At 43.5% G+C, this 27,029-nt stretch overlaps 1 protein-coding gene across 1 annotated transcript in view; it reads right to left on the bottom strand.

Annotated features, from left to right (window-relative positions):
* The window catches only part of TTC9 (tetratricopeptide repeat domain 9), a 65,021-nt gene that overhangs the window by 23,800 nt on the left and 14,192 nt on the right, over positions 1-27,029 (bottom strand). The gene's annotated exons all lie outside the window — the stretch shown is intronic.

Raw genomic sequence — 27,029 nt, 5'->3', positions numbered from 1 at the left:
CAAATTATATTTTTATCATTTTTTTCCCACAATTAGAGCTTTCTTTTGGTGGTATTTGATCACCTCTGCGATTTTTATTTTTTGCGCTATAAAACATAAAAAAACAGAAAATTTAGAAAAAAAACACAATATTTTTTACTTTTTGTTATAATAATATCCCAATTTTTTTTTAAAAAAAATAAAAATTTCCCTCGGTTTAGGGCGATACGTATTCTTCTACATATTTTTGTTAAAAAAAAAAAAAAAAAAAAAAAAACGCAATAAGCGTATATTGATTGGTTTGCGCAAAAGTTATAGCGCCTACAAAATAGGGGATAGATTTATGATTTTTTTATTTTTTTACTAGTAATGGCAGCAATCTGCAATTTTTTTGTCAGGCCTGCGATATTGCGACGGACGTATCGGACACTTTTGACACAATTTTGGGACCACATTTATCTAGCGATCAGTGCTATAAAAATGCACTAATTACTGTATAAATGTGACTGACAGTGAAGGGGTTAACACTAGGGGGTGAGGAAGGGGTTAAATGTATTCTCTGGGTGTGTTCTTACTCTGTGGGGGGAGGGGACTGACTGGGGGAGGTGACCGATTCTGTGTCCCTATGTAAAGGGATACAGTTCGGTCTCCTCTCTCCCTGACAGCACGTGGAGCTCTGTGTTTACACACAGAGCTCCACGTCCCTGCTGTGTCACTGATGATCGCGGGTGTCTGGCGGACATCACGGCCGCCAGGCACATGCATCGGCTCCCGAGCGATGCGCCGGGCATGTTGTTTCCCCGCTGTGCGCCCCCAGCAGCACGCACGGGGAATGACAACAATAGGACGTCAAAGACGTCCACTTGGCAGTTGAGAGCCGCGCTGTGGACGTCTTTCGTTCATAGCGCGGATCCCAAGTGGTTAAAGTGCGACTTGTACAAGGTGTATAGTTCCTCTAATGCTGCGTACACACGATCGGAAATACCGACAGCAAAATTCCGATGTGAGCTTTTGAATAGAAATTCCGACCGTGTATATGCTCCATCGGACTTTTGCTGTTGGAATTTCCGCCAACAAAAGATTGAGAGCTGATTCTCAGATTTTCCGACAGAAAAAAAAATCCGATCATCTGTAGCAATTCCAACGCGCAAAATTCTGGCGCATGCTCAGGAGCATTAAACTTAATTTTTTTGGCTCCCTGTAGTGTTGCAAGTCACCACGTTCTTGACGGATAAAAGTTCAGAGATCTTTTGTGTGACCGTATGTATGCAAGCCAAGCTTGAGCGGAATTCAGTCTGAAAAACCATCCAAGGTTTTCCGACGGAAAATCCAATCGTGTGTACGAGGCATAAGGGAGGGATCTGCAAACTGCACCCCTCCAGCTGTTGCAGAACTACATGTCCCATGAGGCATTGTTAAACTCTGACATTCACAGACATGACTACAGTAGGCATGATCAGAATTGTAGTTCCTGAACAACTGGAGGGCCATAGTTTGGATATCCCTGCTCCAAGGGAAGAAGCAAAAGCTAATGGAGGAGGATTGGGCAGGAGATTATGGTGGAGGTGGAAACGAGAATATACAGACTTTCCATCTTGGGGGAACCGATTTAAATGATGGATCGGAGAATAAGACCAGAAATGTGACTATCATTAATGTAATGTCAGGCAACACTTTGGTTGTGCTCAGAAATATATCCTTTTCGCAGATGACCCTCGCATTACTATAGCCGAGTACGACATTTCATTCACATGCAGTTGTGGCTGGTGCTCTATGTTTTTGGGGGGGTGGGGGGGCAGCAAACAAACCACCCAGCAGTTTGGTCGGTCAGTCAAAACCACCCTTCCCTCGTCAGGTGGTCAAGCTCCCCCATCGCTTGGCCAATCAGTGAACAAACAACCCCGTCCATCCGTCCTTCCATCAGCCACACACTTATCACACGTATCCCATCCAGGCTGTGGGCAGCTTCAGTGGCTTCCCCCTGTGTCTTCCCCCTGCTCCCGGCCAGTAAGATAGCTTCTTCTCTCGACCAATCGGGTCTTAAGACCTGCTTCCTGATTGGCCAGGAGAAGCAGGAAGACAATACCAACTATTAATTCACTATTGTCACACAACTGGGTGGGCTCAGGGTGCAGTGCTCTGCGCCCAGAGACCCACCCTTTTTTTAAACCAATTATAGCTTCATTATTATAGTATTATGCAGTGTCACTTCCCTGGTTGCATGTTTCATGCAAAGCCCCAAATCTTGTTTTTCTAATTTTCAATTAGAGCTTCAGGCTCCAATCACAGGCTTCAAAAAAATAAATAAAAAATTAGGAGTTACGTACTGATGACGTCTTTTACAGTAGTCTTTCAGGACAGCCACAGTGAGAGACATAGGCTCCTCCCCTTCCTCTGGAAACACTGTGCCAGCCCATAAATTCTTACTTCCCCTGCCGGACTTCAGTTTTTACAAGATCACCTCCGGCCAGCTGGGGAGACACAAGAACACATTAGTAACATACCATCAAAAAACTCATTACCATGCTGCGTCCCCCCAAATCTCAGGGAGGGCAACTAGGGCTGTCCTGAAAGACTACTGGAAAAAACGTTACCGGTACGTAACTCTAATTTTCCCTTTTCGTCTTTCAGGACAGCCACAATGAGAGGATAAGCGAGCACTTGCCAACTAGGGTGGGACTACAGCTTGCAAAACCTTTCGACCAAAGGCTTGCTCACCTGCCGACGCCAGGTCCACTCTAATGTTTCACGAAAGTGGAGTAGTTGGACCATGTCGCTGCCCTGCATATCTGTTCTGGCGTAGCTCCAGCCTTTTCCGCCTGAGAAGCTGCCAAAGCTCTGGTAGAGTGTGTCTTTATCCCTGTAGGGATCTCCTTATCAGCTAGGGTACATGCCTGTCCAATGGTTGCTCTGAGAAATCTGGCAATAGTGCGTTGAGACGCTTTGTAACCCTTTCTGGCCCCAGAAAACAAAACAAATAACGAGTCTGACTTCCTAAATTCCTTTGTCAGCTCTAGATAGTACGGGATGCATCTCCTGACATCCAAGGTATGAAACCTCAACTCCCCCTCACCTGTGAGGTTGGGACAAAGGGAAGGTAGAACTACTTCCTGACTTCTGTGAAATTTCGAAGTAACCTTGGGTAAAAATGCTGGATCGGTCTTAAAAAATGACCCGATCTGAAAAAATCACACAAAAAGGGGGGTCCAACAGATAAGGCCTCCATCTCGCTGACCCTCCTAGCAGTAGTCACTGCAACCAAAAATACTGCCTTTAAGGTCAGTTTCTTTAGAGAACACTTGTCTAAATGTTCAAAGGGGGGACCCGTGAGGGTCTGCAAAACTAAGGACAGGTCCCAGCTGGGGAATGGTGGGCCCTGAGCTGGTCTCTGTCTAGAGAGAGCCCTGAAAAACCTGACTACCCAGGGGTTAGAGGCCAACGATTTTTCTAGATATGCACTAAGTGCTGAGATCTGTCCTTTGAGGGTACTTACAGAAAGACCCCTATCCCCACCACACTGCAGGAATTCCAGAAAGGCTGTGGGGCTCTGCACCGAACAGGAGCGTCCTATGCACCACTTATTAAAGCAAAGCCAAACCTTCTGGTAGATCTGGCGATTCTCCTTCTTCCTGCTATTAAGGAGGGTGGTAATTAGCCTCTCTGAAAATCCCTTTGATCTTAGGATGCCCTCCTCAGTAGCCAGGCCGCTAGTCTCCACTTGTGCACCTGAGGGCAGAGAACTGGGCCCTGCGAGAGGAGATCCTCTCGGGGCGGTAGGAGAAGGGGAGGTTCTACAGCCAGCTGCTTGAGCACTGAGAACCAAGCCCTCTTGGGCCAATGTGGTGCCACTAGGATCGGGGAAGTGCTTTCCAACTGAAACTTACTCAGCACTGCGGGCAATAATTCCGGTGGTGGGAATGCGCAACACATTCTGAACTGCCAGCTCTGGGACAGTGCGTCCACCCCCAGTGCTCCCTCTCCTCTGTTTAGAGAGAAAAAAAAAAAAAAAAGGAGGGGGCCTTCGCATTTTCTTTTGACGCGAAGAGGTCCACCTCTGGAGGTCCCCATCTCTTGACCAAAAGACTGAAGACATCCCGATTGAGGACCCACTCGCTCTCCCTTGGTTGCTTCCGACTGAGAAAGTCTGCCAACACATTCTTCTCGCCTCTCAGAAAGACTACTGAGAGTGAGAGAGTGTTGATCTCGGCCCAGTTTAGGATGTCTGTTGCTAAGGCCGACAGAACTCCGCTCCTCGTGCTGTCCTGCTTGTTTAGATAGGCTATGGCCAAGGAATTGTCCGACCTCACCTGAGTGTGGTGTACCCGGAGTTCCTCTTGGAAAAATCTGAGGGCTAGCCCCACTGCCCTCAGCTCCTTCCAATTGGATGATCTCTTTAGATCTTCGAACCCCCAGGTGCCCTGAACTGGAAGGGCACCCCAGGTGAGCCCCCCAGCCCTTGCCACTTGCATCTGTGGTTACTACCCGAGACACCGGGATAAGCCACCGCCGACCCTGCGACAGGTTTGTAACCTTCCTCCACCACCAGAGGGATCTTTTTTTACCTCATCTGGTACCTAAACCAATGAGTTTAGAGCCTCTAGACTGTGGTCCCAAACCCTCAGGACGAAGGCCTGCAGGGGGCGAAAGTGTAGTCCTGCCCATTGGACTGCTGGGAGGGTGGATGTCAGCAGACCTAGAGTTGACAGAGATCTTATCGGGACCTGCTGGTTGCATTGTAGGAGGGCCACCGCTCTGTCTAACTTTAAGACCTTCTCTGTTGGGAGAAACACTCTCAAGAGTGTCGAGTCCAACCAGAATCCCAGGTATGTGATACGCTGAGAGGGAATGAGACTGGATTTCTCCAAGTTCAGTAGCCACCCCAGGTCCGTTATCGTCATCTCCAGATCCTTGGAAAGCTGTTCTGGGGATGCCGCAAACAGGAGCAGGTCGTCCAGGTACGCTATGATGGACACTCCCTGGAGTCGCAGAAACGCCACTGGTTCTGCCAAGACCTTGGTAAAGACAGCACAGCACCGAATGACATCATTCCCACCAAGCTACTGAAGGAATGTGCCGACATCCTGGCGCCTCCGATCACGCAGCTTATAAATCAGTCATTTAAGGAAGGCATAGTGCCTTCCCTGCTGAAAGAGGGCACAATTCTGCCGATCTTGAAAAAACCTAATTTGGATCCTATGGACCCAACTCACCGCCGTCCCATAACAGGTCTAAATGCTCTGTCCAAGATAATGGAGAAAGTGGTGGTAAATCAGCTGCAACAGCATCTGGACACCCAAAATCTACTCGATCCATTTCAATCCGGGTTCCGTCCCGGACACGGGACAGAAACGGCCTTACTGAAAATATGGGACGATGCGCTTGAGGCCGCAGACGAAGGAGAATCATGTCTCCTGGTTCTGCTGGACCTAAGCGCTGCTTTTGACACAGTAGACCACAAATTGCTACTGAGACGACTAACAGAAGTCGCCGGAGTCTCAGAAGATGCCTTACCATGGTTCTCCTCGTTTCTTGGAAACCGATCACAAACAGTGAAACTGGGATCCTTCACATCTGAAAAACGCACGGTGACATGTGGGGTCCCCCAAGGATCCCCCTTGTCTCCAGTGCTGTTTAATATCTATCTTCGTCCTCTCTTTGATATAATCAGTAGCCATGAACTACTTTATCACTCTTATGCAGACGACACGCAGTTGTATTTTCGCATCTGCCACAAAAAGGATCATCATCTAAGATTAGAGAAATGTCTCTCTTCAATAGAAAACTGGATGTCTAAGAGTTATCTCAAACTCAATAATGCTAAAACAGAACTCTTTATCTTTGATGCCAGGCGGAAGAAACCACCGACAACAAACTGGACACCATCTCCCATTCTGGGACAAATCATCGCACCTAGCTCCAAAGTCAAAAGTCTGGGAGTCACGTTTGACACCTTCATGACAATGGACGCACAAATAGGGTCCGTAGTCAGCGGGGGCGCACCATTTGATGCGCCTACTACGCAGACTGATTCCATTTATTCCTAAAGAAGACGTAGCAGTCGTGGTGGGAACAATCGTGAATTCCAGACTGGACTATGCAAATGCCCTTTACCTCGGGCTACCCAAGTACCAAATCGCTCGTCTCCAAGTCGTACAGAATACGGCCGCCAGACTGGTGACTGGGAAAAAATCTTGGGAATCAATCTCACCTTCACTGAGATCCCTTCACTGGCTGCCAGTGAAGGACAGAATTGCATTCAAAGCACTCTGCCTGACACATAAGTGCATCCATGGGAAGGCTCCTAGATATCTATGCGACAAGATCAAACTGCACAATTGCAGTCGCATTTTGCGTTCCACCGACCAAAATCTGGTCAAGGTTCCTATAACCAAATACAAGTCCAAAGGAGAAAGAAGGTTTGCTTTCCAGGGCCCCAGGCTTTGGAATGCCTTACCAACCAGCATTCGGTTGGAGCAAAACCACCTGTCTTTCAGAAGGCAGATCAAAACCCTGCTTTTTTGAAAGGCATGAGACTTAATCAACAAGCGCCCAGAGGCGATTCAGTTCGCATGTGCCGCGCTATATAAATTTTTCATTCATTCATTCATTCATTCATTCATTCAAAGATGCGGGGAGATGAGGATAGCCCGAATGGCAGAGCCTGGAACTGCAGGTGTACAATTGTTCCATCTAGGTCTACCGCTAGCCGCAGGAAACTCTGGGAGTTTTCTGCGATCAGGACGTGTAGGTACGCGTCCCTGAGGTCCAGAGATACCATGAAGCAGTTGTGGGGGAGAAGGGCCCTGACTGTGAATATCGACTGCATGCGGAACCGCTTGTAGGTAATTGACCTGTTCAGGGGTTTCAAATTCAGGATTAGTCTGAATTTTCCGGAAGGCTTCTTTACAACAAATATGTGTGAATAGAGTCTCTTCCCCTCTTCTGTCTCTGGAACTCTGCGGACCACGCGTTGGTCTTCCAGATCCCTTAGGGCCCCAAGCAAGGCTTCGGACTTCTCTCTGCACTTGGATAAGTGTGTAATCTGGTATCTCTGGGGGGGGGGGACTTGCAAACTCTAGGTTATAACCCCTTCTTATGACCCCTAGGATGAACCGGTTGGGAGAAAATGCCTCCCATTGTCTCCCAGGTCCCCAGTCTTCCTCCCACCCTGACTGGAGAGTCATTGTTTTTTGCTGGGCTGCTCAGGAGGGCGAAAAATCAGGTCTGCTCTGAGCGTATACTAGTGACTGCAAGTTACCGTTCTGTGCTCTGCCCCTCCAGTGCTCACTGAAGCCACCGGTATGTGGAGGGAGCAGAGCGGGAGCGGCTGGCTCAGTCTCTTAGTAGCATGCTGAGAGGCTGAACCAGCTGCTGGTCAGACATCTGTGTGGATCCTAACATTATTGCTGGGGTCCCTAGAGCCTAGACCGGCTCTGTGATATGCGCCGACAGTGGACTTTAGCCCCCAGTTAGCTGAATCCTGGTCACAGGATTGCAGAACCAAGTACACTCCTGTGACCCACAGAAGAAGTATTGCCAAAAGGGGTTTGGCCATACTTTCCCTTTAAAGAAGTAAAACATAGGGAAATGTGCATTACAGATATGTACTTCATATGTGCTGGACCCCAACTGTTATTGTTTGGTCACTTGAAACCAGGAAGGTTAGTGATTGAAAGAAACAAATGTGCCAAGTGTATGGTCAGCATAGCAGTGCAGACTGACCCAGTCACAAATCCAATACCTCTTCCCAGTTGAATATTCTTTGGGTCATCAAGGGCCCACTGGAGAATTCTGATCAAAGCAGCACTACTGCATTACATAGTGCTGTTTAATGTGGTATTTAGGATTTGCCCACCATCAGAAAATTTTGAGGGTGACCAGAGGGATTACAGTCACTTGACCATACCAAAGAGGGGGGAAATTTTTTTTTTTTTAAATAGATGCAAGGGTGCTCCAATGGGGGAAGGGTCAATCAGGGAGATACCAAGCCTAAAGTAGGGTTTTTAAGAATAAATGCCAAATTAGGAAGCAATACACTAATTTAGGGCTTTATGCTGCGTACACACGATCGAAAATTCCGACAAGAAAAGTTCGATGTGAGCTTTTGGTCGGAAATTCCGACCGTGTGTAGGCTCCATCTGACTTTGTCGGATTTTCCGACAGCAAAAATTTGAGAGCTGGTTCTTAAATTTTCCGACGGGAAAAGTTCTCGTTGGAAATTCTGAGAGTCTGCATGCAATTCCAACGCGCAAAAAAAACATGCATGCTCGGAATCAATTTGACGCATGCTTGGAATCATTGAACTTCATTTTTCTTAGCTCGTTGTATGCCACCGCGTTCTTGATGGATGGAATCTTGTGTATGCAACACAAGTTTGTGTGCATTAGACTTTTCATGACAAAAATTCCCAGCCCATATTTAACATAATTAGCGGTTATTTTTCTTACATTTTGCTAAATTAATAAAACATATGGTCCTTCGGTTCATGTGAAGTTTCTCCACCTGCTTGTTACATAACAAAGCAATTTCAGAGCAAGCACTTTGTAATAACATATGTGCACGAGAATCATCCGCATCTGTTTACTTTCACGTCCCATTAGTAATCACAGAGTTGCGCAAACAACATTCCATACCACCTAATACTAAGTGCAACATCGTTTTTACAAACACAGCGACCAAAAAGAGATTGCCTCACTAGGATTTCCAAAGGGGCAATAAAATGTTCACTACTCAAAAAGGACTTTAAAACTACTGGACTTCTATATAATGTGTATGTTGGTCATAAAACTAGATGTGTCTGTGCAGAAGATGGGAATATTTGAAAAGGCAAAACATAATGGTTTGGGTACAATTGTATATGTTTTTAACCACTACCCGACGGCCGTACGACTTTATACGGCCGCGGGGTGGTTCTACTTCTCTGACTGGCTGTGTTTTTACGGCCTGCGCGCACAGTCGGCGGCGCGCGGGTGCCCGCCGCATCGCTAAGATCATGGGATGCCGATGCGTGTGCCTGGCGGCCGTGATCTCCAGCAGGCACTCGGGATCGGCGGCTACAGGGACAAGACGTGGAGCTCTGTGTGTAATGATGGGGTGTAAACACAGAGCTCCACGTCCTGTCAGGGGAGAGAGGAGACCGATCTGTGTCCCTTGTACATAGGGACACAGATCGGTCACCTCCCCCAGTCACCCCCCTCCACACACAGTTGGAACACAATTCAGGGTACACATTTAACCCCTTCCTCACCCCCTAGTGTTAACCCCTTCAATGCCAGTCACATTTATACAGTAATTAGTGCATATTTATAGCACTGATCGCTGTATAAATGTGAATGGCGCCAAAAGTGTCTCCGCCATAATGTCGCAGTCACGAAAAAAATGCTGATCGCCGCCATTAGTAGTAAAAAAAAATAATAAAAAATAATAATAATTCTGTCCCCTATTTTGTAAGCGCAATAACTTTTGCGCAAACCAGACGCTTCTTGCGATTTTTTTTTGATTTTTTTTTTACCAAAAATATGTAGAAGAATACGTATGGCCTAGACTGAGAAAAAAAAAGTTTTTTTTAAAAAATTGGGCCATTTATTACAGCAACAATTAAAAAATGTTTTGTTTTTTTTTCAAAATTGTCGCTCTATTTTTGTTTATAGCGCAAAAAATAAAAACCGCAGAGGCGATCAAATACCACCAAAAGAAAGCTCTATTTGTGGGGAAAAAAGGACGTCAATTTTGTTTGGGAGCCACGTCGCACGACCGCGCAATTGTCAGTTAAAGTGACGCAGTGCCACAAGCTGAAATTTCACCTGGTCAGGAAGGGGTATATGTGCCCAGTAAGGAAGTGGTTAAAGAGAGTTTTTTTGCCTGGTTTTACAGTAAAACCTTGGTTTGAGAGCGTTTTGCAAGACAAGCAACATTTTTTTTTAATACATTTTGACTTGATATACAAGCGATGTCTTGATATAAGAGTAGCGTCATGTAACAACTGAGCATAAAAGAGGAGAGGCGCCTCTAAATTTAGCAATATGGTTACATTTATAGAAGGTACAACATTTAGCAACTTATTGCTACACTTAGAGATGCTTCTCTTCACTCTTTATCAGCCCCGGAAGGATTTACCCCCCTTCCCGACCAAGCCCTTTTTTTGCAATATGGCACTGCGTCGTGCGATGCTGTACCCAAACAAAATTGATGTCCCCCACAAATAGGAGTTATCTTTTGGTGGTATTTGATCACCTCTGTTTTTTTTTTTTAATAAATAATTTTTTAAAATAAAAACAAACAAACCAACCAAAAAAAAACCACAACATTATTTTTGACTTTTTGCTATAATATATATATTTATTATATTATATTTTAGGCCAATATGTATTCTACATTTTCTTTTTACCAAAAATAAATCACAAGAAGTGTATATTGATTGGTTTGCGCAAAAGTTTGCCAATTTTTATATTTTTTTCCCCCCCATTAGTAATGGTGGCTACTTGCGATTTTTATCGTGACTGCGACATTGCAGCAGATAGATTGGACACCATTTTGGGACCATTGACATTTATACAGCGATCAGTGCTATAAAAATGCAATGATTTCTGTGTAAATGTCACTGGCAGGGAAGGGGTTAGGTGTTTTCCAACTGTGGGGGGGATGGGGTCACTAGAACATGACAGATCACGGCTCCCGATGACAGGGAGCAGTAGATCCCTGTCATGTCACTAGGCAGAACAGGGAAATGCTTTGTGTACATCGGCATCTCCTCATTCTGCCTCTCCGTGCCACCGGCGGACAGAGAGTCTGGTGCAAGCGCCCGCTCGCAGCCGATGACAGAGTGATGTACGGGTACATCGTTTTGCGCACCCGTGCCACTTTGCCGACGTGTATATTGGCGTGAGCCGGTCGGCAAGTGGTTAATGAATGAATGTCTCTATTTTACTACAAATTTTAATTGTAAAAACCTACAGAAGATCAATCAAAATGTATTTACTATAAAAGAGCTCTTCTACCCTCCCTCCAGGACCTTGCATGCAGTTAGTGGCCGAACTTTGCAGGTGAGTAACAAACTCCTTGCTTTGAAATGAAACGCAGTGCTGTTCAATGAGCTTTTAAGTGTGATACAGCTTTGCAAACTCAATCTGGAATTAAAGTGTATAATAGGATAACCAGCATTACCAAAAGGATTAGACACTGCACTTGGATTGTGGCCATTCTATCTCATTTGCCATGGAAAGCAGTGTGAGGTCCATCTCACTGGGCTTTTATAAAGCTTCAAAGACTCTTTCCTTTTTTAGAATAAGCCCTCAAGTAAAAATAATGAACAAATCATTTAGACTAAGAAGTTTATTCATTTGTGTTAGCTTTATGCCATTTTTGTCAAGTTGTCATGCGTGGAATGCACCCATGGGAGAGCTACAACTGAACGAGCCAGTTTTGACTTCTAATGGATTATAGTATATCTTAAGAAGGTCAGGGTCATTGTGCTATGCTCTTAATTAAATATTTTCTCTATACACGGTTTACTAGATACTCACCTCTGACTTCATTTGTTTAATGTTTGTTCCAGGTCACGGTTTTCTTTTTGCGTTTTTTTTAAATTGGTAACATTTTTATTAAAGGTTTTAGAAAAGAGGATGCAAGCACGCTATACATAGCGCGCCGTTTACAATCCAAGCACACATAAGTGTAAAATATAATAACAATAAGTTCCGCCCAGAAAGATACACCGACATAGGCCTCTAGTATTATTCAATGCAGAGTATTTTGGCCAATACAGAGCCAATATTACCAACTTGCATTAGGACTACAAGCCCTTAACCACTTCCTTAATGGGCACATATACCCCTTCCTGACCAGGTGAAATTTCAGCTTGTGGCACTGCGTCACTTTAACTGACAATTGCGCGGTCGTGCGACGTGGCTCCCAAACAAAATCGACGTCCTTTTTTCCCCCACAAATAGAGCTTTCTTTTGGTGGTATTTGATCGCCTCTGCGTTTTTTATTTTTTGCGCTATAAACAAAAATAGAGCGACAATTTTGAAAAAAAACCAATATTTTTTACTTGTTGCTATAATAAATAGCCCAATTTAAAAAAAAAAATAAAAAAAATTCTCAGTCTAGGCGATATGTATTCTTCTACATTTTTTTTTTTTTCCAAAAATAACGCAAGAAGCGTCTGGTTTGCGCAAAGTTATTGCGCTTACAAAATAGGGGACAGAATTATTATTATTTTTTTTTTTTTTTTTACTACTAATGGCGGCGATCAGCATTTTTTTCGTGGCTGCGACATTATGGCGGACACATCGGACACTTTTGACACATTTTTGGCACCATTCACATTTATACAGCGATCAGTGCTATAAATATGCACCAATTACTGTATAAATGTGACTGACATTGAAGGGGTTAACACTAGGGGGTGAGGAAGGGGTTAAATGTGTACCCTAAATTGTGTTCTAACTGTAGGTGGAGGGGGGGTGACCGATCTATGTCCCTATGTACAAGGGACACAGATCGGTCTCCTCTCTCCCCTGACAGGACATGGATCTCTGTGTTTACACACAGAGCTCCACGTCTTGTCCCTGTAGCCACCGATCCCGAGTCCCTGGCGGACATCACGGCCGCCAGGCACTCGCATCGGCATCTCAGCAATGCGGCGAGCACGCGCGCGCTGCTGCTGGATGCGCGCGCAGGCCGTAAAAACACGGCCAGTTAGAGATTCAGAACCACCCCGCGGCCGTATAAAGTCGTACGGCCGTCGGGTAGTGGTTAAAGAGATGGAATCAACCGCTCCAAATCAGAATCCAATATCTATATTAAAGCATATTCCAGCTGCCCCACTTTGTAGCTTATGGGCAGAGTATGGAATATCCCTAAGCTCCTGTTGGGCGTTTTCCCCAAATATGGCCTCTTGTGGCTAAATACATATTTCTGAATTATATAAGTGCCGGTTCACACTACCGCGACTTGTGTCGCGCGACATGAGAAATTCCATTGAAGTGAATGGAGCCGTCTTAATGTACACTACTGAAGTAGCTCCGACTTCAGAAAAGGTTCCTGTACTACTTGTAGGCAACTTGTACCCATTGATTTCAATGAAATTTGCCTCCAAAGTTGGATCGCTGTCTTAACTGAAGCAACTTTACAGGAAAAGAAAATAGTTTACTCAGGCAAACCCCTCCCTCCCACAGAGCTGATTATTCTGTGATTGGCCACAGCCAAAGTCGCCTGTCCTCGAGGCAACTGTAAGTCGCTCCAAGTCGCACTGAAGTCACCTTGCAAAGTCGCGCTGTAAGTCGGGCTGTTCCTGTTCGAACTGGCACTAAAACGTTGGGTTGTTCCCCAAATGTCAACATAGTGGGCCAGATTCAGATACATTATCGTATCTATCGGCGGGCGTAGCGTATCTCAGATACACTACGCCGGCGTAACTTAGGGCGCAAGTTCCGTATTCAGAAAGAACTTGCGCCCTAAGTTACGGCGGTGTAGTGTAAATGTGTCGGCGTAAGCCCGCCTAATTCAAATTTGGCTGGTAGTGGGCGTGTTTTATGTTAAACTATCATGACCCCACGTAATTGACGCTGTTTTCGAATGGCCCATGAGCCGTCCGTGGACGTATCCCAGTGCGCATGCTCGAAATCACGTCACAAATAGTCAATGCTTTCGACGTGAACGTAACTTACGTACAGCCCCATTCACAGACGACTTACGCAAACGATGTAAAATACGACGCTGTTCGTACGTTTCCAATGTCCATACCTAACAGGACTTACCCCTGCTTTATGAGGGGTAACTTTACGCCGGAAAAAGCCTTACGTAAACTACGTAAAAAAAATGCACCGGGCGTACGTACGTTTGTGAATCGGCGTATCTACCTAATTTGCATATTCCTTGCATAAATCTACGGAAGCGCCACCTAGCGGCCAGCGTAAATATGCAACTAAGATACGACGGCGTAAGAGGCTTAAGCCAGTCGGATCTTAGCAAAATTCCGGCGTATCTTGTTTTTGAATACAGAAAAAAGATACGCCGGCGCATCCTAGAAGTTACACGGCGTATCAATAGATACGCCAGCGTAACTTCGTTCTGAATCCGGGCCAGTGTCTTGAAGTTGTACCTTCAATTGCGTATGGCTTTTGAACTACGTAGAAATTCCTTCTATCAATACCTCTAGCTTAGACATGCTCTACATGCCCAAGATAAAATACAGGTGATAAGAACTGCCCCTACCCCTGTGTTTGACACTCCGGTGTGAAGACTCACAGGAGTCCGATTTATCATCTGCATACACATTTGCTGACAAAATTCTGTTAGCAAAGACATAAGAGGGGACAAGACCTAGGAAACATTTCTGAGATATCGTCTCAATATGCTACCCAAAATGTCCTGATCACTGTTGGCAGACCAATCTAAATGTTTATGCTACATAAGGCATACCATACAGCTTAGTCCTTATTCAAAATAATATTACGTAATGACTAAACCTGCTCTAAAACGTGGGAGAGACGGAGCCGCTTTGTGGTCTCTACACTAAGCACTACATTTGGCATCTCTCAGGAATACATGGCTATTTTGATGCAACCATTCTGGACTCTACAGATGCAGTTTATAATGCGAAAACTGATCACTAGGAGCTGGATTCTCTAGCCCCCATCTACAGAAGAGGAAAAGCGTAGAGTGACTAATAGGAAGATAAATAGGAGCATTGGCAGTGGAATTGGATGCTAGTCGGAGAGGCAATTAGGAAGACCATCGTGTGCACTCAATACCTGCACCATTAAAATAGCACATTGTCTGGTGGACTTATTTTTCTATATGTGTTTATTCACTGGTATCCACCCTTTATGGTATAAAAGGATGGATAGCTTCTTGTGACCTGGTCCTTCCCCCAGAAGTAGTTCTTATTCAGACACCCCGTCTGTATTAAATACCCCTTGCAGAAGCTTGATTTGAGTGGTAATATTTGTGCTAAATGAAGACTACACAAACTAAACTATGGGCTAGATTCACATACCTTTAGGCGGGCGTAGCGTATCTCCTATACGCTACGCCGCTGTAACTTTGAGAGGCGAGTATGGTATTCTCAAAGATTTTGCTGCCAAAGTTACGGCGGCGTATCGTATTAGGGCCGGCGTAAGCCCACCTAATTCAAATGTTGAAGCTGTGGGCGTGTTTTATGTATATTAAGTGTAACTCCACGTAAATGACGTTTCGATCGAACGGCGCATGCGCCGTCCGTGGACGTATCCCAGTGCGCATGCTCCAAATGACGTCGGCAAATTGTCAATGTAAATTACGGCCAGCCCCATTCACGGATGAGTTACGCAAATGACGTAAAATTTGAAAAATTTGACGCGGTTCCGACGTCCATACTTAACATTGGCTGCGCCATCTTTTTGGTAGTTTATCTTTATGCCTGAAAACCCCTTACATAAACGGCGTATATTTACTGCGACGGCCGGGCGTACGTTCGTGAATAGGCGGATCTAGCTAATTTACATATTCTAGGCGTAAATCAGCGTACACGCCCGTAGCGGCCAGCGTAAATATGCAGTTAAGATACGATGGCGTAGGAGACTTACGCCGTCCGTATCTTAGCAACATTTAAGTGTATCTCAGTTTGAGTATACGCTTAAAGTTGCGACGGCGCGGATTCGGACTTACGACGGTGTATCCACTGATACGCCCGTCGTAAGTCTACCTGAATCTGGCCCTATGAGTATAATGTATTATGCAAGTTGATATCTCTCTTGGTTTTTACTCTTATTTTCATAGACTGTTGATGTGTATTCCAGGGTTTTGAGAGGAGTGTCCTTGCAACCTGTATATGTTAAAAGGCTGCGTCTGCATCTCAAACCAAGTGACAAGGGGACACCGACACACATTGCATAGCCAACAACCCATGACTTTAATGTAAAAACACCAAAATCCTATCTGTAGCATGTAGAGGAAAAAACTGCTCTTAGCCTTTCCGGAGCCTTGAGTATTGCAGCCTAATGCAAAAAACTGTAAAGAGCTATTCCCAGTAGTAACCAGTTACACAGCTATCAATCTTCAGTCTGTCCTTCTATTGGTTCGGCATCTTCTATATTTGGCCACTGAACATGAACACTTGAGTTACATTATCCTGGCACCCGATGCTGGGAATAGGCTAGGAGTGTACACTGCACATGTTCCACAGGCAATGTACACCAATAGCTGGATTCAGGTAGGGCGGCGTATTTTTAGGGCGGCGTATTTTTAGGGCAGCGTATCGTATTCACAAAGCACTTGCCTCCTAAGTTACGGCGGCGTAGCATAAATGGGCCGGCGTAAGCGCGCCTAATTCAAATTGTGAAGAGGTGGGCGTGTTTTATGTAAATAAACCATGACCCGACGTGATTGACGTCCGTGGACATATCCCAGTGTGCATTGCTCCAAAGTACGCCGCAAGGACTTATTGGTTTCGACGTGAACGTAAATTACGTCCAGCCCCATTCACGGACGACTCACGCAAACAATGTAAAAATTTCAAAAATTCGACGCGGGAACGACGTCCATACTTAACATTGGCTAGGCCAGCTTTTTGTTGGACTAACTTTACGCCTGAAAACGCCTTACGTAAACGGCGTATCTTTACTGCGACGGGCAAGCGTACGTTCGTGAATAGGCGTATCTCGCTGATTTACGCATTCTAGGCGTAAATCGGCGTTCACGCCCCTAGCGGCCAGCGGAACTAGACAGCTAAGATACGACGGCGCAAGCAGACGTATCTTAGCTACATTTAAGTGTATCTCAATTTGAGAATACACTTAAATGTACGACGGCTTAGATTCAGAGTTACGACGGTGTATCTACTGAGATACGCCGGCTTAACTCTTTCTGAATCTAACTATAAGAAAACAAACATAAGATAGGTAATGGAGTTTTTTGGGCAAAAGAGTTTTAAAGTCTTTCAAAGTCTTTTACCAAAAGTTTACTGCCATCGATGTTTTTACTTTAGCCAAGCAGTACCCTGAACAATCTACCCTTTGCCTTGAATTCCTTATGGGAGGTTGTAAAGTTGCAGTGCACTTTCATAAATGTGACATCATCCAAGTGCTCCAGCTCCTCTAACCACTGCTGGTCATCTACAGTAAGAGATAATCTAAGGCACATCCGCACCAATTCACAACTATTGATGATTACTATTAAATTGAGATCCGTAGAGTCTTATTATATATAGATTATCTGCAGATTTTGTATGGAAGATGGAAAAAGTGCAACAGATTTCTCCATGTACGCTAAACTGTGTGGATGGAGAAATCTCCCACTGGGCCAAGCTTTAGTATCTTGCTAGTTGGCCCTGCTGGCTCTCAACCTAAACAATGCCTGCACCCAATCAGAATGTTTAGGTATTGTGAGAGCCAGCGGGGCCGACTAGCAAGATACGGAAGCTTGGCCCAGTGGGAGATTCTTCCATCCACACGGTTTAGCGTACATGGAGGAATCTGTTGCACTTTTTCCATCTGACCATAGAAAATCTGCAGATAATCTATAGGTGTATGGCCAGTCTTGGGATGTGACGACTGCGCTACTCATAGTTCTTTTGAGGGCCTACTAAACACAAAGTTGTAGCCTAGGACCTGCAGTCCAAACATGTCATTGCTCCAGTTTCATTCATTGTGCACATCTGTGCTTCCTTCCATCTTTGCTATTTTTACATTGATCAGCCCCCTCCTAGTACACGCAATAATAATATTGATCAAATGATCATTTTTTTCTTGCATGCTAGTCTTGTGCAAAAACCAATAGGTTACGAAAACTCCCCTACGACAGAATACAATTTTTCGGAAGGGATACAGTCTATTGTATCATTTTGTAATATATTCTTTGGTTTCTGAGCATGCATGGCTTTGGTCACACATTTTTTTGTCTCTTTTGGTCTTTAAAAAAAAAAAGGTACTACCAAGACAGTATAAAATAAAGTCCTAGACTACACAGTCAGTAAATTCTCCCTGTAACTTGGAAGGGTATTAAAATGCAGAGCTACACACCAGTACATAATATCAGTGAATACATGTTGAAGCATGGAGAAACAGACTGGAAAATATTCTCCTCCTCCAACACCTGGCTAGAGTTTGGATCTTACGCCTATGGCTTTCCATGCTGTAGCAGGGAAGAAAGCACAACGGTGCACAGACTGTATAATTCATCTTTGTACAACAAAATTCGACCGGAAACTTGCCAAGTCTCCATGCCAGCACTTTTTGTGAACAAACAAAAAACCTAATTAACAAGAGATGTCTGAAATCTAAGTCTTATGTAAAAAATAATCCCAAGGTGTGCATTATAAAATCATAAGGTTTTATAAAAGTAGATTTTTGAGGAAGGGAAGCCAAGTGTGGCAAGTACTGATTCTTTACAAGCCCAAAATGCATTCAGTGAATGTGAAATTTTCTTCCGTTTTATCCATATTTTTTTTATATATGCAATATGTTGCTACAACGGTATTCCTTTTTATATATAATGCTTATTTATGCACGTTACTAGAGATGGTAGAATAGAATGGAGTGGAAATGGAAAGCAAATTTGAATCAAAATCTAAAAAATATAAATCGTTTTTTAAAAAAGAATACAATAAAATAGAATATAAAATAATAAAACAATAGAATGAAAAGCAAACAATAGTAAAGAACAGAATGGAATTTAATAGAATGTAATCAAATACAATAGAATATGACCTGGCTTCTTCTATCTATCTTCCATTTTCTGAAATTCGAAATTCATATAGAATGAACTCAAATTCGAATAGAAACATATTAGAAGAGTAGAATAAAAAAAAAAAAAAAAAAAATTATATATATATATATATATATATATATATATATATATATATATATATATATATATATATATATATATATATATATATATATATATATATATATATATATATATATATATAATTATTCTACTCTTCTAATATGTTTCTATTCGAATTTGAGTTCATTCTATTTGAATTTCGAATTTCAGAAAATGGAAGATAGATTGAAGAAGCCAGGTCATATTCTATTGTATTTGATTCCATTCTGTTCTTTACTATTCTTTGATTTTCATTCTATTGTTTTATTATTTTATATTCTATTTCATTGTATTCTTTTTTTAGAAATCGATTTATATTTTTTAGATTTTGATTCAAATTTGCTTTCAATTTTCATTCGAAATTTGTTTTCGAATCAAATTGTTTTCGAATTCAATTCGAATAGAATTTGTTTTCAATTCAATCGAATTTCGTCCGCGGGTTTTCGATTCGAAAACGTTCGTTCGGAGTCGGTTAAATTCGTTAATATTACAATTCGGGAATTCGTATGCATCCGAATGTCTGAATAATGAAAAATTTGTCCGAATTTAGATTCGGAACGAAACGAAATGCACATGCCTACCCAGCGGCATTTGTTAGCTTACAATAGTATTAAACCCCAAAAATGTAATATTGCAGCTTATTAGAGCCTATTTCCCCCTCTGTTTTCATCTGGATTTCTAACCAGTAACACACCTGTATTACAGTGCCCCCACTCTGGATGAATGAGAATAGGGAGCACATCGGAACAGCAGCATTGTCAGTCCAGGGGGGGAAGGAAGTGTTGGATGACCTAGTAAATTTAGATATACACTAAACAAATTGAAGCCAAACTCCAGATCACACTTTATAATCAGTAAGAGAAAACAGTTTTGTTTGCTTTTGGGATAAAGGTTTTACATGAATAAAAGGCCAGGGCCAGGCTTACCATTGGGCTTGACTGAGCTCAAGCCCATGGGCCCCGCCCAATAGGGGGCCCCTTACGTTTAATTTTTTTCAATAATATGGCTGTCATTTAAAGTGGTTGTAATGTAAACCTTCGGACACAACATTGTCTTAAAAAAATAGCCCATAACACAGGCAGCTGGTCATTTGCATGAGGTCACCGCGATTGTGCACATTAGCCCCTCTAAACTGGCATTTAAAGCTTGCCGGAATGCAGTCTGTGAGAACTTCCCCACTGTCCGGCACAGAGGAGAAGTCTTGCGGTGTTTAGCTCCTTCCACTCTTCCTGATACTCCCCCGTGTGACTAAAGAATACGTCATAAAAGGGTAGTGAAAGAAAACAGCAGCCCCAGACACAGCAACGAACGGTTACGGCGCATGCGCAAGATTACCAACAGGGACACAATAAGGGCAGAAGCGACGCCATAATTTGAATCACATAACAGCAGTACAAATGGCGCTTGAGATACCCGGAAATACAGAGAACAAAACCATCCTAAAAAAGGTATTTTCAGGCCTAATTTTTGGGGGATAGATATATATATATATATATATATATATATATATATATATATATATATTAGCATTGCGATGAGCCGTTATAACTTAATTGAAAAACTGCAAAAATCGGCCAGGGTTTACTTCAGAATCGGGATCTCTATTTTTATTCTCAGTTTATCCAGAATTGTGTAGCTCTAATACATAGCTTGGGTATGTATCATTTTGTTCTATTTAATGTATAGAATGTAGGGCCCGAAAGTGACTCAAGCCCAGGGGACCCCACCACCCTAAGTCCTGCCCTGCTGTCAGTGGTAAATGTTTTTTTTAATCACGATTCTCATTTTTCCCCAAAATTGTGCAGCTCAAATTTTTGTAAATTAATAGTGTAGGGGAAGTCAAAGTTGAATGACACTAGCTTTAATTGTGTTCAGATGGCATCTGCAGCCAAGGAACTTTTTACTTTACAGGTATTAACACATTATATATATATATATATATATATATATATATATATATATATATATATATATATATATATATATATATATATATATATATATATATATATATATATATATATATATATATATATATATATATATATATACATATACACACACACACACACACGTGATGTGGGCAGGAAATTAGCTGGTCTACACAATCTCAGGCTGCAATGGGGACACAGAGAAGTTGGGAGGGACAGCTGAAGGAAGGATCAATGAGGTATTATTTCACTCTACACAAAACAAATGCTTTAGTGTGCACACGGTTGTGGAATTAGCAATGAGTCTTGGTATAATGACACTTTAGGCACGTAAAGCAGCTTCTATTTAGTCGTTTGCTTGGAGTTCAGCTGCTTGGAGTTCAGCTGCTGTACAATTGAACAACAGTCGCCAATTAAATACGCTTTAACCAATTGTACAAATCCCAGTGATATACTGTACTATGAGGAAAATCATTTTAGCACAAGAGGTACATAAACTGTACATACACTGGGGTATTTTATATGAACCAACGATCTGTCAGGGGTCATTCATGATGGATGCATTTTCAGGCTTGATGTATTTTTCAATGCAATCAAAATAAAACTGACATCCAAAAATCTTTGCTTTTTCCCCCTGTGATATATGAAGCCTGCATTTAAATATCATAATCAATTTTGATTGGGTCCTTCAGAAAAATCTAAAAGGTCTACCATCTGCATGCCAATGAATGAACAGGCCTGAGGTGAGCCTGCTACCTTATACGAATAGTTTGGGATACTTTCCCCTGCCCCTCCAGCGCTCACTAGAGTACCAGACTTGGGAGGGGGCGGGAGTGGCTAGCTGCGGCTCTCAGCTGTGTGATGAGAGGCTGAGCCACCTGCCAATCAGGCATCTGGGTGGATCACAATAATATGGTTAAGATGCTTCAAGAGCCTGGAGCAGCTCTGTTACATCCCCTGACAGCGGGCTTTAGCCAAGAGAAGTGTAGTAAAAAAGCCTTGACTACACTCCTCTTTTAAAGGGTCACTAAAGGAAAACATTTTTTTAGCTAAATAGCTTCCTTTACCTTACTGCAGTACTGGTTTCATGTCCTCATGGTTCGTTTTTGCTTTGAAGTAGCTGCAATTCTGCTGTGATCTCCACACTTCCTGGTTGCCTGTTTCCTTATAACCATGGTACTGGGAGATTTTCACGGTGGTCTGAGCTGTCATTACTGTGTGTCTAAAACTCCTCAGAACCAATCAGATTCATTTTAAAAACAAAACACTGCCCTGGATTTGTTTATTTTTGTTCTGTGAGTCTTCCCGACTCACCTCTCACCCGGAACTTCATGTATGTACCTTAAAAACAAAAGTGAAACTAGAGGCACTTTTTTTGATAGATTAAATTCAATTTGTATTCATTTTTAAAAAGGAATCAGTTAACTTTTATGTCTCTATACCCAATAAACAGTCATTTCAGCAAAAAAAATTGTTTCCTTTAGTGACCCTTAAAGCTAGAAGGCCATCCAATAAATATCTTTGGACAGTCAAGGATACGGAAGCTAGAAGACACGCTCGGAAAAAAATAAATAAATATGTTCATCACTGCAGCAAACAAAGTTAATAGGCTGAAAGGAATTCAGTGTTAACACCAATATTCTCAGGGAATTTGGTACTAAAACAGCCAATGTTTTATTTCCAAGGACTCCATACCCTCTGGCATGGTGCCTAGGCACTGGCACTCAGCAGATGAATTACTGTCCATTTAAAAAGGGATCTTACCACCTGGGAGAGAAGCACTGTAGGTCATTATATTTAACCTCAACCGTACAGCAGTTTGTGAAGGGTTGCTCAGCAATAGCTTATCCATTATTTTAGCAGCACAAGAGAATAAATACTATCCATCTGAAATAAATGGACATGCCAATATTTGCTTTCAGGGGAACTGAACTCTGGAAGCTGTGCTCAAAAAACAGCAGGCAAAGAACGTTATGGAGTATTGCCAATACTGACTTACAATGCCTTGTTCTGCACTCTGTGTGGAGGCAACCATCTTGGTAGAGGCAAGTCTGATTCCTCACGTCAGAGCCTCCAGCTGGAACAGACTTTTCCAACTGGGGTGCCATCATGTTTCTTCCGGGGTGCCTTGGAAAAATGCCAAAAACTGTATACAAGCCAGCGGGTGAATGAGCCTGTCTTTTAGTTACGCAAAGCCACAGGTTTTCATTGTGCACCATTACAACCTTCTAGCCAATGGCAACGCAACAATCAAGGATGTCATTGGTTGAGAAGGAGGACATCGGGTGCCTGCACAGCATCCTTGTTTGCTCCTCATGTCAGCACTGGGGTCACATTAGCTGAGAGGGGAAGAGAAACTGAGGGAGAAGAGAAACATTGGAATACTAGTCAGTACCAGTGTCCAAAAGTATATTTGCTTTGGAAGAATAAGTCACCTCCAACACTGGGTGTCCTACTTGTGTGGATGTTGCTGCATAAAAGCAATTTTTTTTTTTTTTTAAATCTTAGAATGTGGTGATTTAGTGCAATATTGCCTGCTGTGTAGTAGTGCGGCTGTACTGGTATCTGCATTAGCATAATACATGGAGTATGATATGACATCATTTACAGTGATACTTACCGTATTTATTGGCGTATACCGCGCACTTTTTTGCCCTGAAAATCAGGGCAAAATCGTGGGTGCGCGATATACGCCGATACCCGCTTTCCCGCGCCGAGTTTGAATACTGCGCCGGCATATACCGAGCGCAGTACACTCGTGTATAGTCGGGCAGTCTCGGCTCCTCTCGCGCTCACGTCCTGGACGTGACTCCAGTGCTATAGGAGGTGATTTCACCACCACAGTTAAAAAAAAAAAAAAAAGAGAGAAAAGCATATATGCGGAAGCATGGGGCAGCAGGGGCGGAGGAGCGATTTTTCTCCTAAAGCCGTGTACATATGGTCGAAATTCCGATAGAGGCTTGCCCGTGGAAAAGTCTGACCGTGTGTATGCGGCATAACTTTTTTGTGGGAGGATGCCCCCATGCTTCGGCATATATAAATGGTGCATGTATGCCCATCATTAGAAGTAGGTGGATGAAGGGAGGTATTCTAATGGTGGGCATACCCACCGATCAATCTCTTTTTTTCGTTCAGCCAACAGGCTGCATGAAAAAAAAAAAAAAAAAAGATTACAATACATGTCCAACAAGGACCATCAACGTATGGTATGTTGCTGGACTTTGAATGGTTATACCAGAATGATGCCTGTGGGATTAGGTATCATCATGGGGATATTTACATTCCCTGAGATAATAAAAAAAATGGTAAAAAAAAAAAAGTATATGGAAGGAACAGTTTAAAAATGAAATAAAAAAGCTAAATAAATAATAATAAAAAAAAAGAAAGAAAGAAAGAAGGAAGAAGGAGCACCCCTGTTATCCCCTGCTCTTGCGCAAAGGCGAAGGCAAGCGTCGGTCTGGTGTCATATGTAAACAGCAGTTGCACATGCATGTGGTGTATCACCGTGAAGGTCAGATCGAGGGCAGTAATTTTAGCAGTAGACCTCTGTAAATCGAATGTGGTAACCTGTAAAGGTTTTTAAAAACGTATGTAGTTTGTCGCCACTGCGCGTTTGTGCGCAATTTTAAAGCATGTCGTGTTTGGTATCCATGTACTTGGCCCAAGATCATCTTTTTTATTTCATCAAACATTTGGGTAACATAGTGCGTTTTTGTGCGTTTCTGTGCATCAAAAAAAAAAGTGTATCGTTTCCCCAAAAAATGCATTTGAAAAATCGCTGTGCAAATACTGCGTGAAAAAAAAATGCAACACCCACCATTTTAATCTGTAGGCCATGTTGTAAGTTCAACTTAATTTTCTTGCACAACAAAAATGTTTTCATGTAAACAAACAGTATCAGAAAGGGCTTTGGAATTACACCCCAAAATACATTCTGCTGCTTCTCCTGAGTACGGGGATACCACATGTGTGAGACTTTTTGGGAGCCTAGCCGCGTACGGGACCCCAAAAACCAATCACCGCCTTCAGACTTTCTAAGGGTGTACATTTTTGATTTCACTTCTCATTACCTATCACAGTTTCGGAGGCCATGGAATGCCCAGATAGCACAACCCCCCCCCCCCCCCCAAATGACCCCATTTTGGAAAGTAGACACCCCAAGCCATTTGCTGAGAGGTATGGTGAGTATTTTGCAGATCTCGCTTTTTGTCACAAAGTTTTGAAAAATCGATTTTCAAAAACAAATGACAGCTGTAAAATACTCACCATGCCTCTCAGCAGATAGGTTGGGGTGTCTTCTTTCCAAAATGGGGTCATTTGGGGGGTTTATGCTATTTTGGCATTTTATGGCCTTCGAAACTGTGATAGGTAGTGAGGAGTGAAATCAAAAATTAGAAATGCTGAAGGCGGTGCTTGGTTTTGGGGGCCCCATGTGCAGCTAGGCTCCAAAAAAAGTCCCACACATGTGGTATCCGCCATACTCAGGAGAAACAGCAAAATGTATTTTGGGGTGCAATTCCACATATAACCATGTGTGAGCAATATATCATTTAGTGACAACTTTTTGTAAAGATTTTTTATTTTTTTTGTCATTCAATCACTTGGGACAAAAATAAATAAATATTCAATGGGCTCAACATGCCTCTCAGTAATTTTCTTGGGGTGTCTACTTTCCAAAATGGGATCATTTGGGGGGGGGGGGGGTTGTACTGCCCTGCATTTTAGCACCTCAAGAAATGAGATAGGCAGTCATAAAATAAAAGCTGTGTAAATTCCAGAAAATGTACCCTAGTTTGTAGACGCTATAACTTTTGAGAAAAACAATAAATATACGCTTATTGTCTTTTTTTTTTACTAAAGACAGGTGGCTGAATACATTTTGGCCTAAATGTATGACTAAAATTTAGTTTATTAGGATTTTTCTTATAACAAAAAGTAGAAAATATATTTTTTTTCCCAAATTTTTGGTCTTTTTCCATTTATATTGCAAAAAATAAAATAAAAAAGATCGCAGAGGCAATCAAATACCATCAAAAGAAAGCTCTATTTATGGGAAGAAAAAGAACGCATATTTTGTTTCGGTACAACGTTGCATGACCGCGCAATTACCAGTTAAAGCAGCACAGTGCCAAATAGAGTGCTGGGGGGATATCTGGTGTGTAGAGGGGTCAGAGTGTTGGAAGGATATCTGGTCTGTAGAAGGGTCAGAGTGCTGGGGGGGAATCTGGTGTGTAGAGGGGTCAGAGTGTTGGGGGGATATCTGGTGTGTAGAGGGGTCAGAGTGTTGGGGGGAATCTGGGGTGTAGAGGGGTCAGAGTGCTGGGGGGGGGGGATATCTGGGGTGTAGAGGGGTCAGAGTGTTGGGGGGAATCTGGGGTGTAGAGGGGTCAGAGAGCTGGGGGGGGTATCTGGGGTGTAGAGGGGTCAGAGTGTTGGGGGGATATCTGGGGTGTAGAGGGGTCAGAGTGTTGGGGGGATATCTGGTGTGTAGAGGGGTCAGAGTGTTGGGGGGAATCTGGGGTGTAGAGGGGTCAGAGTGCTGGGGGGAATCTGGGGTGTAGAGGGGTCAGAGTGCTGGGGGGGGGATATCTGGGGTGTAGAGGGGTCAGAGTGTTGGGGGGAATCTGGGGTGTAGAGGGGTCAGAGAGCTGGGGGGGATATCTGGGGTGTAGAGGGGTCAGAGTGCTGGGGGGGGATATCTGGGGTGTAGAGGGGTCAGAGTGTTGGGGGGAATCTGGGGTGTAGAGGGGTCAGAGTGCTGGGGGGGATATCTGGGGTGTAGAGGGGTCAGAGTGCTGGGGGGGATATCTGGGGTGTAGAGGGGTCAGAGTGCTGGGGGGGATATCTGGGGTGTAGAGGGGTCAGAGTGCTGGGGGGGATATCTGGGGTGTAGAGGGGTCAGAGTGCTGGGGGGGGATATCTGGTCTGTAGAGGGGTCAGAGTGCTGGGGGGATATCTGGGATGTAGAGGGGTCAGAGTGCTGGGGGGGATATCTGGGATGTAGAGGGGTCAGAGTGCTGGGGGGGATATCTGGGATGTAGAGGGGTCAGAGTGCTGGGGGGATATCTGGGATGTAGAGGGATCAGAGTGCTGGGGGGGGGGGATATCTGGGGTGTAGAGGGATCAGAGTGCTGGGGGGGGGGATATCTGGGGTGTAGAGGGATCAGAGTGCTGGGGGGATATCTGGGATGTAGAGGGATCAGAGTGCTGGGGGGGGATATCTGGGATGTAGAGGGATCAGAGTGCTGGGGGGGGGATATCTGGGGTGTAGAGGGATCAGAGTGCTGGGGGGGGATATCTGGGGTGTAG

This window comes from Rana temporaria, chromosome 13 (genome assembly GCF_905171775.1).
Source record: "Rana temporaria chromosome 13, aRanTem1.1, whole genome shotgun sequence".
NCBI lineage: Eukaryota > Metazoa > Chordata > Amphibia > Anura > Ranidae > Rana > Rana temporaria.
Note: the sequence above shows the minus strand (reverse complement) of the source record. Positions and strands in the feature narration are given on the sequence as shown.